Below are 20,959 nucleotides of genomic sequence, written 5' to 3' on the forward strand. Positions count from 1 at the left end.
GTCAGTTCCAAATAACACATAGAGATGCTGTATTAGATATAAAGCTATTGGACTGTTTCTAGCGTTTCTGTCTTAAATATTAACCCATTTGTATTAATTTGTGTGTTTCCACATGGTCTTATTTTACCTGAGAAAGGGTCCAGACCTTCTTCTCAAGTCCCTACATCTTGACTCCTACTACATCTCTCAGAATCCTTATCTGCTAGTCACACCAATCTTGCTTTCTTATTTGGCAATAGTGTTTTATTCATTAACCAAGAATTAAAGAAAACATTTTATTGTCTATTCTATCATTATGAGCCTAATGTCTTACATGTAATTTAGAAAACTGCTCATAACAATATATAGTATAATATTGTATAATGTAATATAGATAAAGTATAATACTATAATTCCTTGATTATTTACATTATAATATAAACAATGTACATTTGGCCTTCAAGTGTCCTAACACCATTTTATTTTGCAAGATGATGTTTGTGACATCTTCTATGAAAATTTTCTGTATGCACTTCCATGCCTTTTTCCATCTCATGTCTCATAATCTCTTATCAACAGTATAAATGTTTGTTATTTTTTCTCTGTTCTGTGCTAATATTTTGCTTCTCTTTTCTTTTATGGGCACGACCTGACCTATCACTAGAGATTCATGGGTGATTTATCTTCTTTGGACAGCCAAGGTGATTTTCTGCTGTCTCTTGCTAGAGCAAGGAGAAAAAAAAAAGCAAAATAAAGCATAAATCTCCAAGTACTATGTCTATCTTGAAATGTCAACTCACTACATACATTTTCATTTTTCATCTGGGAATAAATTGTGATCGTAGAAATATGAAAAATGAGGGAAATCAAGAAGGTCGTCTCTCTTTTAATGGAGTTCTCTAATCTGTGGACCTTTCTGGTAAAAAAAAGTGCTGCACAGGCAAACACACACACACACACACACACACACACACACAGTTTTAAAGTAAGAGTAACAATGTACATATCTGTTAAATTCAAGGAATGTAGATCAAAGAGAATGACCATGCTCACTATTCTGAGAAATTAAAATACTAGACCTCAACATAACTCTGAAAACTCTCATTTCACAAGTATTACATAATGGTAAATTGATAATTATATGAAGATTATAAATATATACTTAAAGCAGAAATATGTCTACAACACCTTGAACTATTTTTTTTCTAATGTCAATGCATAAAAGGGACCAGTCAAATTCATCACAATTACACAACACTTTTAAGAATATCTTCAAAAATACTATAATTTATGCTTGTGGATTAAATAGATACACATTGCTTTCATTCTACACTTAAAAAATATTCATATTGACAAAGGTTTCAAACAGTTTTCTTGTCCTACAAATGTCTATAAATAACAGTATTTCCTTAAAGAGCATTTTTGGAGTTTGAAAACCATTTCCTCATTACAGTAATCATTTTCAATTGGTAAGACAATCTACTTTGTAATATTTTGCAATCTCTCTGTATAAATTATCAGTCAGAAGTACTTTCATATTAGATAAAATATATTTCAATTCACTTTTGTGAAACTAACTTGATCTTACATTAGTGTAATTTGTAATACATTTTCCATTTCTCAATTCTTATCCTGTTTTTCTTGTCACACTGAAATAGCTAGTATCCTTAAGTGGCAATAATATGACCATAATATAAACATACCATCAGACTCTGATATAGGAAATGGATTTTTAAAAAGTTTGGTCAGAAGCCAGAAAAAAGATTCACACAGTAAGCTGGGGTTTCTATTCACTTTGCAGTGGGATACTTCCCAATTGATAGCAGATTATTTTTTACATTTTTCTCCTATTTTGACCAGACATAAACCTTCTAACAATTTAACATGTTCTGTAGTTTTTATTATGGCTTTTGTAGCCCTCCCATTTTCAAAATCATTTCATTGAAAATTATGCTTAGAGTGTACAACTTCTTTGTATAAATAATAACAACAGGTTTTCTCTTCCTCCAGGGAACTTCATTACTAAATGTCCAAAGCAGGTCAATAAGACTTGCATGATGACATCAGCACTGATGAACTGAAGCGAGATTTAACTACATTTGTATTTCTCATTGGGGCATGAAGGGGTTCTAACAATTCTTTCCATATGTTGTCCTATGATTTAATAATACAAAGTCCTACATTACATTCTTTATAATCAATCTACTCCAAGTTTTAAAACATGCCATCAAAAATACTATTTTGTAAAATTTAAATAAAGTCCCACAGAGTTCATCATTTACTGATAGAAGATTAAAATTGGGAAATCTTTAAAATATTCATTTGTTCAGCCATCAAAAAGAACACTGATAGACACATTATGAGTAAATACATTGAGTCATGATAATATACCTAAAGTATTTTATTACATTTAATACTTAAAACATATCATCTATTCACATTTTCAAAGCATCTTATGTCAGTCTGATATAAAATGTCTATTCTGTGTTTCTGTATTAAATCTCTTAAAAATTATATTGCATTGCATTATAAGAACTAAGACTGATTCAGATTAGATGTTTAAAATTATTTTAATATGTTTTATAATGAACACCAAATATTTCGTCATAATAGATCAAAATTGAGTATGTGTCTATTACTGAAGATGAATTATAATGGAGAATTTAGCCTTTCATTAGTGAATCTTTTGTGTGCTAGAATATAAAAATCCATTAATTGGCATGACGTTTATATAAATTTTGATTAATTCGTGATATTTTAATTTTACAATGTATCATTTCTCATAAAATTTGGTCTTTATTATATTGATATATTTCATTATATAATATATAAATGGCCATTAATATGAAAATTATTTAAAATATTAAGACTTTTACAACTGTTAAATTTATTACCCTGGATTCAGTTGATGTTTCATGAATATCTCACATCTTATACTTTGTAATGACTGCTGTCAGTTGTTTTCAAATTTGTTTAATTATAGAAAGTTTAATATTCATGTAGAGATAGACATAGTTTCTTTCTAAGCCTTATTTTATCCATCAAAAATATAGTTCTATTGCTGGATATTAGATAACAATGTGAATCTCAAGATTGCATCATTTGCTGGAAAAACCTGTTTCTAGTTGTGGTATGCCTCAACCCTAGCACAACGTTTAATCCATCAGCTTTCTGCTCATTGTAAACAGTATTAAATAAGTCAACCATGAGGCAAGAGGTGGAGCAAGCAACCAGTTGATTGGAGGTGAACAAATAAAGCAACATAAAGGGTAAGAAGGAGTCAGGAGGATGGATAGAGATATGTACAGGAAATTGGAAGTTGAACAGAGGGAAGTTCACTTTGAGATTCGTTTGTTTATTTGTTTGAGGTGGTGGAGAAGAAAAGGAGATCTTTCAGGGATGTCTGCTGAGGAGGAAGGTAAGCTGTGTGTTTTCTTTGTCTCTCTGTGCTGGAAGGCTTTCACTCCAGCAAGTGGCTCCTGAATTGGCAAAATTCAAAAGGTGCAGATTTAGTAAAAACAACATAGTTTAGCTTGCAACCCAAAACCCTACACATTTTCTTAGAAGATTAATTGACAAATATTAGTTACAATAAGGTCCCTCACAGAAGGGGAAAGGAACAAAATCTCCTGAGCATTATGGCGGATGTGGGGGGGGGGGATGAGTGGAGAAGAGGGATAGAAGAAAGAAAAGGGAAGGAAAGGAAAGCACGTGGGACTAGGACGATTGAGGATTGAGTAAGGGGAGGAATAGATGAGAGGAGAAATGAGAGGAGAGAGAGAGAGAGAGAGAGAGAGAGAGAGAGAGAGAGACAGAGAGAGACAGAGAGAGACAGAGAGAGACAGAGAGAGACAGAGAGAGAGAGACCATAAGAGAGGGAGCCATTATAGGTTTCAAGAGAACACTGACTCTAGAGAAATGTCCAGAGACCTACAAGACTGACCCCAACTAACAATTTCAGCAACAGTGGAAAGGCTACCATAAATTCCTTTCCCTGATAATGAGACTGATGACTGACTATCCACCATCATAGACCCCTCATCTAGCAGCTAATGGAAACAGCAGAAGAGACCCACAGCCAAACAATGAGCCGAACTAGAATCCAGACGCAGAGAACGAGGACAAGACCAGGCTGCAGAAACACATAGAGACAGCTGAACAGAACAAGGAGGAGTTAATGTGCCCCCAGACTGATAACTGGGAAACCAGCTTTGGGCGGACTCAGACCCCCTGAACATGGGTCTCAGTTAGAAGGCCTGGGCAGTCTAAGGCACTTCTGACAGTGGAACCAGAATGTATCCCTGATGCACAAAAGGACTTTGGGAGCATGTTCCCCATGGAGGGATACTCCCTTAACCTAGAGGCAGGAGGGAGGGCCTACTCTCTACTCCAAATGACTTGAAAGATTTAGATGACCCCTCCAGCAAGGCATCACCCTACATGTGGAGTGGTGGGGAGAATGGGATGGAAGGGTGGTTGGGAGTCATTGGAGGGTAGAAGAGTAGGAGGGAGGGAGAGGGAACTGGGATCGATATGTAAAATAAATAAATAACAACAATAACAAAAAGCTTTGGTCTTACCTGCCTCATGCTTTATATAGTTCTACTGAAACATACACATTTTAAAATATTTATTTGCTACTCTTAGGCACTTTTAGCAAAATTGAGTCATAGTCACAGAAAATATATTTTCAACAAACCCCAAAACTTTTATCTTCAATCTTTTTAAACATGATCAATTTCTACATTGCATTGGCATGTAGCAATAATATTAAATGATTGTTTCCTAATTATCACAGGGAAGATTAAAAATGTTGCCAAATCACAATAAAATTCAATTTAAAGTAGTATTTGAATTTTGTATTTATTACTACAATCACATTAGTCTTCCACCTATGTGTTCCTGTGAGTAGAAATAGAAAATTCTACTCACAGGTAGACATTATTGCCCTATTTGATCATCATGTGAAAGAAATCAATTTCAGCGCAGTTAAGAGACCCACAAATATTGACAAGTTATTATGAAATCACATTACTACTATCTTTATAAACAGTAAAAACAAATATTATATCAATAAAGGATATAATTTAATAGTGGTAGATTTTAAGATTAATATATCTCACTCAGAGTTCAATGAGAGTCTTTAAAAAACACCTATCTAAAATTGACCTGCAACTTGGCTAGAAATGACCACCATTGCCTTTTATCAGTCCTTCCTATTTATTTATTGTGTCTTTCAGTTATCCCCCAAACTATTCAGAGTACAGAATCATATCTGATTCTATTTGTTACTATGCCACATGGAACCATCACTTTCGTAAATTTGGGCTAATAGTTAAAATTAAAGCATGCTAACCAAAAAAATTCTTTCAAAGAAACCCGTGTTCTGTGTACATTTGAATCATTTACTTCTACAAATTATTTTCTGTTGTTCAATACTTATCGATAAGGCCTCAAAAGGAGTTTACTTAACCTGATAGCAAATGCATTTTAAAATGATAATTTGATTTGTTCTTTGATAATTTTATATTAGGCATTTAAACAAATTTACATTCTTCCTCAAATCTTCCCATAACTATCATCTCTAAAACTATATTTGTGCTTTTTTATTGCTCTTTTTATTTTTAAGATAACAGAATTACATGACTTCTCCTTCCCTTTCCTCTCCCCAAATTGTCCTGTATACTTGTTCAAACTCCATTACTTATTATTTGTTAAATGTTATTACATACATATATATATCCTTGTTAACATATATATATATATATATATATATATATACAAACATATATATTAATATGCTACCTCCTCATTCTGTATAATGTTAATGTTAGCATGTTTTCAGGACTGACATATGGTATTGGATAACCAATAGTTCGCTTTATCAGGGGAGATTATTTTTCCTCCACTTGGCCTTTCTTAGTTGCCTATAGTTCTTCATTTATGGTGGACTCGTGAGTTTCCACCCTCCAATATCTACTTTACTATGTCTGTAGTTGTAGTTCTTGTTCAGCTTATGTTTAGGCAGTCATGTTGGTGATGCTTTGCTTTTTGATTTCACATATAACATTCACTTTTTTTCTGAAATGAATTCTAGTAATTCATCTTGAAGTTGTAAAAGTTACATATAAATTCATACTAATATGTTATTTTGGACCAAATTTATTGTTTTATTAATCTGTATTTCCTAGATGCATTTTGAGTTTTAAAATGCCCAGGATATTTGAAGATGCTTTCCAGAAAATGTTGTGCCTCTAACTCTTCAGCCAAGCATTTATCAGGTGAGTATACAACAGAAGAGCAACTGAATTACAAAAGTAAAAGAAGTGAAAGGAATATCAAGCACAGCAAGGCTTGTAGACACTGACTATTTGTTTGCTTGTTTGTTTTTTGCGCTGTCTGTACATGCATAGGTTGGTGCGTTTAGGGACAGATACTGATCTATTTTTGCTTTTTTATTTCTTTTTCTTCTATAAAGAATACTATTCTAGTGCTTTAGGAGGAATTAAGTATTATTTGGCACTGTTTTCATAGTATACTCACATAAAATCAGAATGATATTAAAATATTTCTTCTAGAATTGCAGGATGGAAAAAAAAAAAGAAAATCTGAAGCTTAATAGAAAATGCTATTTGCATATAGAGTTTTGTTTGTGCATAAGTGTATCTATCCTTCTACATAAAATACCAGAATAGAATATCCTAATGTTCTAAAAGGACAAAATAATAAGGTAAAATATTTTAAATCCCTACAAAATTGCTTTTTTATTTCTTTTTTTCTATAAAGAATACTATTCTAGTGCTTTAAGAGGAATTAAGTATTATTTTGCACTGTTGTCATAGTATACTCACATATGCTTAATAATATAAAATGCAGCCATAAAGGTATATAAATGAATATTACAGCCATGGTAACTGTTGGAATAAATGAGTTCCTTTTTAGTAGACGAACTTCCCTCTGCAATATTGTTATTTCAGTAAACTGAATTCCAATTAGCACAGCAGCAGGATAAATTAGCTGAAGGGTCTTAGTTGTAGCTGTAGACTCCTTCATTTTGTAGGGGGAAGCTGGGTTAATTGCTTTTAATTAGCTTGCCTAATTGCCCTAAATAGAACCAATATTTGTCTACATCATTCTTGTATCAGGGACCTGAAAACCTCAAATTAAAAAAATTCTTTCACATTTTTTTTTTGTTTTTTGTTTTTTGTTTTTTTTTTTTGCCTCTGTGCAATATATTTGTTCTCATATCTGTCAGTCACTATTGGCACCTATTTTGTGGCCAAATGGAAGTGAGAAACACTGTGCTTTACTTCAGGACACTTTGTTGTCCAAGTAATGCCTTTGCCCCAGGAAAGTTATTTCCCATGATAGCCTTTACTTGTTTTCCTTTATCAGTGAAGTTTCTCACCCTATCATTTATTATAACATACACCACCCAATATGTTCTCGCTATGTGTTCAAATAATCATGTAATCATTTGCCAAGAAATCTTATTTTCACATATTAATTCTCAATTTTTTATAAGGTATTTCTGAATTGAGGATAATGCCACTTCCCTTCTGGTATTGTAGATGGTTTTATTCATATATTTATTATTTTTTGAGATTCTGTTATAATTACAACATTTCTCCTTTCTGTTTTGTCCCTCAAAACTCTCTCATTACCACCCACTCAAATTCATGTCTCTTTTTTTTTTTACTAATTATTAATGCATGCATATATATTTTTCTAAATGTAACCTTTTTTGTCCATATAATGATACTTGTATGTATGATTTCAGGGCTGATCATTTCAGGGCTGGACAATCAGTTGGTATGCTTTTCCCTGGGGAAGACCACCTTCCCTGTACAGAACATTTCTCATTTGCTTTTGGTCCTTTGTATAAGGATGAAGGCTCCTGTTTTTTTCTTCTCTATTTTCTTTGATATGCTCATTGGTGTTTTTGTCCTGGAGTTCTTGTTTGGGTAGTCATGTTATTGACACTTAATGGGTTTAACTTTTGATAGTATTAGGAAACATGATCACACAGCAAACTCTAGCTCTTGTAATATCCCTCTACCTTCTTCCACAACATTCCCTGAACAATGCCTGTTTGTGGGAATGTTTTGTAGATATATCATTAGGACTGGACTCCACAACTCTGCATTTCATTGGTTATGGCATTCTGTAGTATTATCTGCATCATAGAGAAGTTTCTTTAATGATGTTTTAAGATTTAAAGAAATTATTGTGCCATATAAAAAAAACTGAAGTCAAAAATTTAAGTGACCCCTGATGCCCTCTCCTGTCCTATTTCCTTCGATATGTAAAATAATAAAAAAAGAATATATATATATGCATCCAAAGCCAGCAGAACCAAGAAAGGAAGAAAGAAAGAAAGAAAGAAAGAAAGAAGGAAAGGAAGAAAGAAAGAAAGGAAGGAAGGAAGGAAGAAAGAAAGAAAGAAAATTAAGTGGGTAATTGAGTGAATGATGTTTTGTTATCAGTGTCATTATTTCACACCATGAATTTATAGGTCTGTAAAAAGAACTCTCATGGCACACAAACTATACAACTGGATAGGAGCTGCAAGGTCCATTTACCAGTTTACAAGCTGTACCAAGGAAGACCTCACCAAGTGGTAAATGCTCAAAAGAAAACAAAATGTTGGAAGCTGTGAATCATTACATTGATTCTTGAAGTAGAAAACCAGATACATTTTATTTAAAAAGTTATCATAGATTATACAAAAGTTTAAAATCAACACTTAACATTATTGTACTGCAAAAAATGTATAAAACAGAAATCAAATAGAGTATAAACTAAGAAGTCTATGCTTATTGCATCCATTTAATCTTTCCTGGTCCATGGCAGGCATTGAAATATGTAAACCAAGGAAAATACTTCGGAAACAGCATATTGACAATTAAAAGAAAATACGAAGAGCAAGCTTATTGAAATATGGCTTGAGATATGCACAGTCCTAATTTGTTACAGGAAACATTTATATTAGTCTCAAACTAAATGACTGAAAAAATTAATCTGATCTAGAATTTTTGAATGAAATCAATGTATTGAATTGCATATGAATACATTTTCTAGTCATATTATATTATTCTGAAAGCACTAATCTTTTCATTTAAGTTGATTTTAATAGGGTATTTGCAGTTACAAATGGATGGAAATAATATAAGCAACTAATATATTAATATTATTTTGTGAATTGAACGACAAATGTGTTATCCTTTTGTTTAGTTTCATTTAATATCTGATTTTAAAAAGTGTCTTACTAAGTAGTAGCATAAATATGCTACATATTAGTTTTAGAATACTTGTCAACAAATAACATGGACATAATCCAACTTGCATTTTATTTTTGAGTGTGTGTAATTATGTGCATGTGTGCACATGGTCAATAGACTATAATCAAGGAAAGTTCTAGTTTCACATCAAATTAGGTAGAAAACACAGAGATTCTTCACCCCCTGTACACTTACAATCCCCCTATTACCAATATACTTACCAAAATCTGACATTTGTTATATCCAATAAGCCTAAATTGTCACATCAGTATTTCCAAAGCTCCATAATTGTATGAAGATATATTTCATATATTTTACCTTTTGTAGATAAACAAAATTTATAATGATCCACACTCCAGCATCACAGAGTATAATGGTTTTACTGGCATCTCTTTCTTTCCTAATATATTAACTTCTACTGATTTTTTTTTAGTGTTTGTTTTACTGCCCCCATAATATTTTGCTGGATGTAATTTATGAAAATCTTGTTGTGTAGCTATGAGAATCACATTCATGCCAGTGTATTACTGTGTTCAAATAGGTGAATAGCAACTTAAAGAAAAATAGCTTTAATTGATATTATAGTTCAAGCTTGGAGAGTATGGCAGCTGAATCCTCACAGTCCATGGAGATGGGAATTAGCCTAGAACTTAGGTGGGAATCAAGAAAGGTCTAAACTGCCAAGGCCCAAACTTGGTGTCATACCTTAACAATTCCTCCCACCCAATGCCAGCAATTTCTCCTACGTGAAAAGATTCTGCATCTTTTCCATAAACAGCATCAGGAGAGGACCAAATATCCCAATACCTGAACTATTAGGGTAAATTTACATTCAAATTATAGCAGTTGATTCATCAGACACTTTCAATTGACAGGATCCATGTAAGCAGTCTCAAAATCTTTTCATTGTCTGAGACTTTATGTATTCATATTCTTGAAGACAGTTCTATTGTCAAGAGTGACTATATTTATTTATTACCATCTAAAGACACCATTTGCTAAAGTCATTATGACCCTACAAAGGTTGTTTTCACAAACAAAGGTGTTTGATTTATTTGGGTAATTCCAAAAGGGAATATTTCCTGAATTATAAAATTAGAGTATTTTGCTTTATGAGAAACCATTAAAAGTCTTCCAAACTGGAATGTTTTGACATTCATATGAGCAATAAATTCAAGAAGCTATTATTCTACAACCTGATCCTAATATCAGCTTTCTTAGTAAAGGGTACTGATGGGGGATGATTCTCTGTATCCTGTAAATATATGTTTTTCTTATTTGTTTATGAATAAATGCTGATTGGCCAGTGTTATGAGATGTTTTCCCACCAGCCCGGTCCCTCAGCTGCGTCAGCCCCAAATACCACACAGAGATGCTGTTGGACAGTTACTAGTTTCTTATCAGCTAACTCTGTTTAAATATTTACCCATTTCTATTAATCTAAGTATTTCTATATGGTATCATCATACCTGAGAGAGGGCCCAGTGTTCTGCTCTCTCTGTCCTCCATCTTGAATCTCCTCTCTAAACTCTAGATATGACAGAGACAATTCACTGTTCAGTCACCTGAAGTTCTTTTGTAATGTCCCATCTTCAGCCTATAGGCCATAATGTGTCTGGAAACTCTTCAGCAAAGCAGGAAACTTTAAACTGTCCACCTGTATTGCCAGTTTGCCAGTCGCTTTTCTCTGTGTCCTACAAACTGTCTGGCAGAGTCTTTCATGAGGCAGAAACCCTGTAGCAATGTCCATCTTATATCAGCAGTCACTTTCCTATGGGTCTTGCATGTCCAGTTTATACAGCATACAGTCAAATAATCCAGACAAGAGTAGTATCTTGTCCAAATGGTTTGTCTTGCCATATTGGAAGCAAACACCATAATGTGTTCAAGGCCCATCTTTCTTTCTGACACAGGTGGTATTGTCAGGAGTAGTTATGACTCAGTGTTTAAAACAAAACAAAAAAAACCCTAAATCATTTTAAATGCCATATTCTGTATGTCTTTGAAAGTTTGAGGGATACTTATCCATCTCATATATACCTCTATATATCTGAAACACCTATCTAACTTAACTATAAGTTTTGACTATTGTAGGTAAAATCCTAACTATTATTTTGAATATTATAGGTAACTATCTAAATCTGTACTAAATTATACATTATAACTTTAATTGAGCTATATAAATGCAATACCTAAACAATAGGAGAAATATACACATCACAAAATTTGACCTTAAATTTGTATCAATAAATGAGAATCCATTCCAAAGCACAGTATTCATATCTATACCATAGATCAGTAGCTAGGCAGGAAGTATAGCTGGGTCTACCAGATGAGAATTCTGAGAGGAGGAAATGCTGAGAATGAGTCAAAGGGGACACATCATGTAGCTACTGGGAAGGTAGGATGCCGGGGCATTCTTCATTCTCCATAAGACATTGTGAAAATATACAAATTAATAGTTATGGGTTAATAATTAAGACAGTTTATAATTAATATAATCCATTGTGTGTTTATGAGGAACTAAAGAGCTTGGAACCAGTCAGGAGAGAAACTGTTTTACAAATACTCTGATGGGTGTGCACTGGCACTTCAATGATATTTTAATTTCCATTTGCCTAAGGATACACAATGTACAACATCTTTGCACATGCTTATTTTAAACCTGTACATTTTGTTTCATGAAGTATAAGACAAAATCCTATGACATTTTAGAATCAGGTTATTTATTTGTTCTTAAGTTTTAAAGTCTTTTATGCAGTTTGTGCAAATGGAATAAAATCTGACAAAATTATACACACCTTTTCTCTTACTCTGTGCTGTGTATTCTCATACTCCAGGAGATGTTGCTTCACTTAAAAATGGATTATTCTTTTGTTTATGAAAGTCAAATAAATGATGTTATTCTCTAAAACTTTGGATTTTGGTGTTGAATATTAGACTTATGATCTAATTTTGGTAAAACTTTATGTGACTCCTTCATTTCATTTCTTCTATTCTTTTCATGTGAATGTGTGGTATATTTTACTATAGAGAATGAAAAAAAAAATGTACTTGTGCCATTGTATGGCTCTTGTTTATCCAATCTAAGTTTACTGTGATTGTGTCTTACTTTTCTAGATTTACTATCCTAGTCCATTGTGCTACTTGTTTGTTTGTTTGCTCTTTGTTTTTGTTTGTTGTTGGTTTTTATTTTGCTTTTTTGTGTATTTTTTCGCCAATTGCACTTTGTCTTAGTATTTATTGTATTTATATTAAATATAGAAATTCCCTTCAATATTTCATTGGGTCTATTTTCTTTCTATAAATTTTACATTAAATTTTCTTTCATATGGTAAGTAATGGAATTTTTATTGGCATTATAGAAAAACGTCATATTTAAATGGTAATCTGCTCTCTGACATAATTGAGTCTTCCTCTCCTAAAATATAAAATGTTTCTACAATCATTAGATTCTTGATTTCTTTCATACAAGTTTGATAGTTTTGCTCACATAAGTGTGTATTTTATTATATTCATAGAAAAATATTTCATTTGTGGTGAATGAGGTTGTTTTTAACCATGGATCCTATCTCCATGTGATTTTTTAAATAAGAGTTGAAGTAATTAATTAATATAACATATTTATGTTACTAGTGAAAAATCACAAAAGATGACCAGACATTAACATGACAAAAAAATTTTTAACACATTGAGAAAGTAGGCACTAGAACTCCATATTCTTTGTTCAGAATAAAAAATTTCTGTTTGTAACTTAGTTTCAAGAATGATTGCAACAAAAGACATTTCGTTACTCAGTCTAGGACAATTGTATGACACAGATAAAATCAAATGTGAAACAGTTGTTTTATAAATATGGTATGCTTAAGTAGCAAGAGTTAGACATTTAGGTTTTTCTCCCCCCCCCCTAAGGTACACAACAGGATGAAGAGATTAATACAATACAGACATGATATCTTGTTGAAAGCAATTAAATTTCACAAACAAATTAAAAACATCCTTTTGAAAACTGTAATTAAAGACTGAGCAATTGGTTGACACATTTAGAAAAACATAAGGAAGAAAACATGCAAATTAGAAATCCTGTATGGGATTTTCAGGACAAGTAAAGAAAAATTTCAAGTGTTTACATAATATATTTAATAAATTTGAAATCCTTTATGGAGTTGGAGTTTGGTAAAAATTAAAGGCTGTCAGAACTCTCAAAGTTATCCTTGAAATCTCTAAAGAACAATTATTATGAAATAATTGTTCAAGTTGTCAGAAAGTAAGTCCCTAATAAAGATAATGTCCAGAAAATTGCAGTTTATCTAATTTTACATTAATAAAACATTTAAAGCCTATTCAAACTCTTCCAGATAATTTAAAAAAGTTCAAACACTTATAGCAACCAGACTTACATTGGTTTAATTACACAGAAATTTAAATATTTTGATGAAAGAGAATAATTTTTAAAAATTGTAGGACATTTGATCTTTGATGCTATCCAGCTGAGCTTCTAAAAATCTAGTTGAAGATAATTCATACATACATACATATATATATTTGATACAGACAAAATATAAGCCAATGCTGCAGAGCATTAATATGGCAAAAGTTCTTGCACAGTAGGTGTTCAAATGGCTCTACTGGAATATGGGAATATATAACAAAATAATATATGCAACAAAGTATATAACTATGACAATATTCATACACCACAGCAAAAAATCTTAAATAACTATAGAAAACTAAAATTTCACCAATAACTAAGATATATATATATATATATATATATATATATATGCTTCTCAACAATAACTATGCTTCTCAATAATAACATATATATCTACCTCTATGACATTATATAATAAAAAAATTAAAGAATATCCCTACCATTCAAAATACCAGGAAACAATTTACAAATATAGGTCTAAGCATTATTATATCCAAATATCCAAATGAAGATAAATAATGTAATAAAAACATGTCTTAAGCTTGAGAATTCTGTAGAAGAGGTAATTGAGTTGTTTCCTAAGAGGAATTTAGTCTTTAATTATATTTTACAATGTGATCCCTTTCCCCACATATGTTCCCTTCAAATACATTCATTGAGCTAAACACAAGTGTATTCATACTGATAGTTAATAGGAGAAAGTCACTGTAAAAGCCGACACTCAGCAAATCACAAATTTATGTTCAGGTGTTCCTAGATTATGTGCAAGTTCACAGTCTTGTTCTTTCTCACTTATTCACCTAGCATCTTGTTCCAATAATGTATCTATAATCCATAAGAAATATTTGTGGGAACAGATAAAGATACTTTTGAACTCTTAAAGATTTCAATATACATAGTTAAATATCCTGGGACAAGATACATGCCTGCATATGCAATTAATTTCTTATATACTACATTTACATAGTCTGAAATTAATTTTATAAAGTAATGGTTCTATTGTCTAGAGTAATTATTTTGGTGTGAAATATTCTAGTATGTAATTATGTCAAAATTGAAAATATTTAGATAGTAGAATTTTGAATTTTGGACTTGGGCATTAAGGATAATGATAAATAATATCTGAACCACCAATCCATTGATGGGTATACTTGTATTTATTTGTTTATTTGATTTCCTCTCTGAGACTCATCTCTCTGAATCTTGCTGATAATTAAAATCAATTAAAAAGAGCTCTAGAATTAGAACGAGATACACTCACACTTAGCCACATCTTTACTACTTCTGACACACATTTCCTAATCCTCCAGGTTTCTTTGTGGATAAAGTGGGGAAAATTGGAAATCTGCTGGGACAGATAGAGACTAAGAAGGTAAAGTTAAGGAAGTTAGAGGAAAAATTTTATTTAGGGTGAGGCCCATGTTACTGAGAGTTGAGGGAGGTTAGCTCCAAGGTGAGGTTGGAAAGAGACAGAGAGAGAGAGAGACAAAGAGAGAGAGAGAGATCACACCCATTCTCAGGAATAGGCAAGTGGGTAAACATGGGTGTTCTTATCTGGAGTCTGTTTGACCGAGAGGAAGATGCAAGTTTTCTCTCTGAAACTTCCATCAATTTTTTTTAGATTATTTTTTATTTAATTTATATAACCAAGTCCATTTAAATGAAAACAAACATTTATAGACAATATTTGGGAATTTGGGCATCTTTCTTTCCAAATTACTTACTGCAGGTAAGGGGCCCTGTCATGGAGGATTCGAAGAAGATTCAGAAATCCTGGCTGTAGTCTGAAAGGCTGCTTTGTCCAGCTGTTTTGAATGTAGGATCAACTGATACTCTTTTTCAGGTGGTCTGGCTTGATCAAACCACATTAGCTTGGAAGGAATCCACATCTTTTCATTTTCTGTGAAAATAAAAATAGAAATCCTTTTCCCCAGAAACTTGTCCTTCAACTTAAATTTTGGAGTCAAAGCATTTTTTTTTAAATTTAATTTATTATTTTACATGTCGATCCCAGTTTCCTCTCGCTCCCTCCCTCCCTCCATCCCTCCCTTCTGCCCTCTCTGCCCTCTCACATGCACTCTAACCATCCTCCCCTCCCATCCCCCCACCACAATTCCATACATAGGGAAATGCCATCCAGTTAGGGTCATGTAGGTCTGACAGGTCATGTGAAGTAGGGACTAGGGCTCCTCTCCTGTCTCTATATTAAGGCAGTTATCCCTCCATGGGGCATGTGTTCTCAAAGTCCTTTTTTGCACCAAGAATACATCCTGGCTCCACTGCCTGAGGTCCCTTAGACTACTCAGTCCTTCTGGCTGAGACCCATATACAGGGGGGCCTGAGTCAGTCCCATGCTGGTTTCCCAGCTGTCAGTCTGGTGACCCGTTAGCTCCTCCTTGTTCAGGTAAGCTGTCTCTATGTGTTTCTGCCACCTGGTCTTGTCCTCTCCATCTGCACATGAGTTCTATTTCGACTCAGTGTTTATGTATGGGTGTTTGCTCCTGTTTCCAACAGGCATTAGTTGAGGGCTGCATGGATAAATTACTTGTTGATCTCCCTCTCCTGGAAGGGCATTTATGGTAGCCTTTCCAGGGAAGATCAAATTGTTATTTGGCAATTTGTATTTGGCAATCATGTAGTTCTCTAAATCTGTCTTTTTGTTCAATTTTGTCTTCAAACCAATACTGGATCCCTCTTTTATGTTTCTCTCTCTCTCTCTCTCTCTCTCTCTCTCTCTCTCTCTCTCTCTCTCTCTCTATCCTGTCTTCTATACCTAACCAGGCTCAATCTTCCTGGTCGCACATGTTTTCCTTTCCTCCCCCATGGTTTTCTCCAACTTCTCTCTCCATTCACTTTCTGTAGGGCTGGATTTGTAGATACATATTGGGAAAATTTGGTTTTGTCATTAATCTGGTTTTCTCCATCTATAGTGATTGAGAGTTTTGCTGGATATAGTAGCCTAGGCTGGCATCCGTGTTCTCTTAATACTATTAGAACATCTATCCAGGACCTTCTTGCCTTAAGGGTTTACATGGAGAAGTCAGGTATAATTTTGATAGGTCTGCCTTTATATGTTACCTGTCCTTTTTCCTTTGCTGCTCTTAATATTCTTTCTTTATTCTGTATGCTAGGTGTTTTGATTATTATATGTCGAGGTGTCTTTTTTCTTTGGTCCAGCCTATTTGGGGTTCTGTGTGCCTCTTGTACTTTCATGGGCATGTCCTTCTTCAGATTTGGAAAGTTTTCCTCGATGATGTTGTTGAATATGTTTTCAGCACCTTTGAGCTGGGCTTCCTCACCTTCCTCTATGCCTATTATTCTTAGTTTTGGCCTTTTCATGGTGTCCCATATTTCCTGGATGTTTTGTGTTAAGGATTTGTTGGATTTATGGTTTTCTTTGGTCGATGAATCTATTTCTTCTAGTTTATCTTTTGCGCCTGAGATTCTCTCTTCGATCTGTTTAATTCTGTTGGTTATGGTTGTGTCTGTTGTTCCCGATTTTTTGCCCAGTTTTTCTATTTCCAGCATTCCTTCAGTTTGTGTTACCTTTATTTTCTCTATTTCAGTTTTCAAGTCTTGAACCATTTCCTTCACCTGCTTAATTGTTTTTTCTTGGCTTTCTGTACTTTCATTAAGGAATTTGTTCATTTCTTCCACTTTTTTGTTTGGTTTCCTCCATTTATTTAAGGGATTTTGTCACTTCTTCTTTGAGGACCTCTATCATTTTTATGATGGTAATTTTTAAGTCGTTCCCTTCTGCTTCCTCTGCTTTGTTGTTGTGTTCCGTTCTAGTTGGTGTAGATTCCCTAGAGACTGGTGGTGTCATGCTTGTCTTTCTGTTGTTAGGTGTTGTCTTGTATTGCCTTCTTCCTTTAGCTTCTTCCAATAGGTGTTGCTGGGGCTTCCCCTGTGGGCTTATGTGGGTTAGAGATTCAATATCTATAGCTCTGTGTGGTCCAAGCTCTCTAGGAGGTCTCTCTGCAGACAGGGACCAAGGGATGGGGTCAAGGATGAGGATCCAGTAGAAGATGCCAGCAGGAACTCACAGTGGTCCCGCAGAGATAGGAGGATGTCTGGGAGGGGCCTGGGACTCCAGCAGAGGACTGCAGGTGGGGTCAGAGACCAAGCAGGTGGATATTACGGGTTGTCCAATGTGGATAGGCAGGTCTCTTTTGATCCCATAAATTTTTTTTAAGTCTACAAAAAATAACTAGAAGTTTTACATAATTAGTGCCCCCAAATCCATACTGTAAAGGCAGCAGACTCACACATGAAGTCACAGTAAAAGATGGAGAGTCAATGATTCTGAGTTTAAATTAATTCACATTCCCCCCTCAGAGGACTGGATATAAAGAACATACAGTGATGGTTTTATCACAATTGAGAAGTATTTTGTCTCCCACCATGAGTGTGTGAGATTTTATGTAAACTTTGAGTTTTGGTAGTATTTCTTTTATGAATGCAGGTGCCTTTGTATTTGGGGCATAGGTGTTCAGAATTGATAATGACCATCTTCATCTCTTTTGATTGATTTTGGCTTGAACTCTAATGTGTTAGATATAAGGAGAGCTACACCTTCTTCCTTCTTGGGTCCATTTGATTGGAAGATCTTTCCCTAACCCTTTTTCCTCAGATAATGTCTGTTTTTGAAGCTTAGATGTGTTTCTTGTATACAGTAGAAAGAAGGATTCTGTCTCTGTATCCATTCTGTTAGCCTTTGTCTTAAGACCATTAATGTTGAGGGAAAAAAGGACCTTTAATTTTAATATTTTTTTGTTTTAGATTTGTTGTTGGTGGTGGTATTGTGATTATATTTCCTCTGCTTTACCCTTGGCTTCTGGTTTAGTGGGGTTATCTACTGCCTATGTTTTTTTGAACATAGGTAACTTCCTTGGGTTGGAGTTTTCCTTCCAGAATTATCTGTAGGACTGGATTTGTAGATATGTATTGTAAATATCTGGCTTTGTCATTAAATATCTTTTTTACTCCATCTATAGTGATTGAGAGTTTTGCAGGATATAGTAGCCTGGACTTGCATCTGTGTACTCTTAGTACTTGTAGAACATCTATACAGAACCTTCTGGCTTTAAGAGTTTCCATGGAGAAACTAGGTGTAATTTTGATAGGTCTGAAATTATATGTAACCTGGACATTTTCCTTCACTGCTATTAAAATTCTTTCTTCATTCTGTATATTATGTGTTTTGATTATTATGTGTCATTGGGACTATTATTCTTAGTTTTGGCCTATTCCCAGTGTACGATATTTCCTGAAATTTTGTGTTAAGGATTTGTTGGGTTTAAGATTTTTTTCTTGGTGGATGAATCTATTTCCTCTAGTTTATCTTCAGCAACTGCAATTTTCTCTTCCATCTCTTGTTTTCTGTTGTTTGTGCTTGTGTCTGTAGTTCCAGATCATTTTCCCAATTTTTTCTCCACCTTCAAGCTCTATTATAGAGCTAGAGTCCTGAAAAACAGCTTGGAATTGGACAAAAATAGACAGGTGGACCAATGCAATCAATTTCAAACTCTGTTATTAATCCACATACCTACAAACACCTGATTTTTGACAAAACAGCTAAAAGTATACAATGGAAGGAGGAAAGCATCTTCAACAAATGGTGCTGGCAAAATTGGATGATGGTGTGTAGAAGACTGCAGATAGAACCATGTCTAATGCCATGCACAAAACACAAGTCCAAATGGATCAAAGACCTCAACATAAATCCAGCCACTCTGAACATCTTTGAAGAGAAAGAGGGAAGTGCCCTTGAACTAATTGGTACAGAAGAATGCTTCCTGAAAATAACTCCAGTAGCAAAGACACTGGAATCAACAATTAATAAATGGGACCTCCACAAATTAAGAAGCTTCTATAAGGCAAAGGATGCAGTTGACTAGACCAAACAGCAACCCACAACATGGGAAAGGATCTTCTCCAATCCTACATCTGAAAGAGGCTGATCTCCAAAATATACAAAGGACTCAAGAAACTAGTCACCAAAACACCAAACAACCCACTTACAAACTCAGGTAAGGAACAGAAGTCTTAATACAGGAAATAAAAAAGGCTGAAAGTCACTCAAGAAAGTTTTCAACATCCATAGCTATCAGGAAAATGAAAATCAAACATCTCTGAGATACCATCTTACTCCTGCTAGAGTAACTAAAATTAGGAACACATTTGATAACTTATTCTGGAGAGGATATGGAGAAAAGGGAACACTCCTCCACTGCTGGTGGGAGTGCAACTCCTACAGCCATTTTGGAGATCATTATGGTGGTTCCTCGGGAAAGTTGGAATTAGTCTTCCACAGGACCCAGCAATCCCACTCTTAGGCATATACCCAAATGATCTACTTCCATGCAAAAAAAGACATCTGTTTAACTATGTTTGTAGCAGCATTATCTGTAATAGCAAGGACCTGGAAGCAGCCTAGATGTCCTCAACTGAAGAATGGATAAAGAAGATGTGGCACATTTACACAATGGAATACTACTCAGCAGGAAAAAAAATAAACAATGGAATCTTGAAATTCACAGGCAATTAGATGGAACTTGAAGAAACCACCCTTAATAAGTTAACCCAGTCACAAAAAGAGGAACATGATATGTACTCACTCATAAATAGATTTCAGAAATAGAGCAAAGTTTCATCAGCCTATAATGCACACTGCCAGAGAACTAGGATACATGGAGTTTTTTAAGAGATTCATATAAAATCCCTCACAGAAGGGGAAAGAGACAAGATCGTCTGGGCATATTGGGAGGTGGGTGTGAGTGGAGAGGGAGCAAGGAGAAAGAGAAGGGTGGAGAGGAAAGCATGTGTGACTAGGAAGATTGAGTCAGGGGAGGAATAGAGGAGAGAGGAAAAAAAAGAGATAGGAAGAGATTTCATAAAAGAGGGAGCCATTAAAGGTTTCAAGAGAAAACTGACTCTAGTGAAATATCCTGAGACCTATAAGACTGACCCCACCTAACAATTTGAGCAACAGTGGAAAGGCTACCATAATGCCCTTCCCTGATAATGAGATTGATGACTAATTTATCAACCATCATAGAGCCCTCATCTAAGTAGTTGATTGTAATAGAAACAGACACCCATAGCTAAACACTGAGCCAATCTGGAAACCAGATGAAGAGTGGGAGGTCAAGATCAGGCAACAGAAACCCACAGAGACAGCAGACTTGAAAAAGGAGGAGCTAATGGGTCTCCAGACATATTTGGGAAACCAGCATTGGCCTTACTAAACAGCCATCACACT

The sequence above is a fragment of the Phodopus roborovskii genome, unplaced genomic scaffold (assembly GCF_943737965.1).
Source record: "Phodopus roborovskii unplaced genomic scaffold, PHOROB, whole genome shotgun sequence".
Lineage (NCBI taxonomy): Eukaryota > Metazoa > Chordata > Mammalia > Rodentia > Cricetidae > Phodopus > Phodopus roborovskii.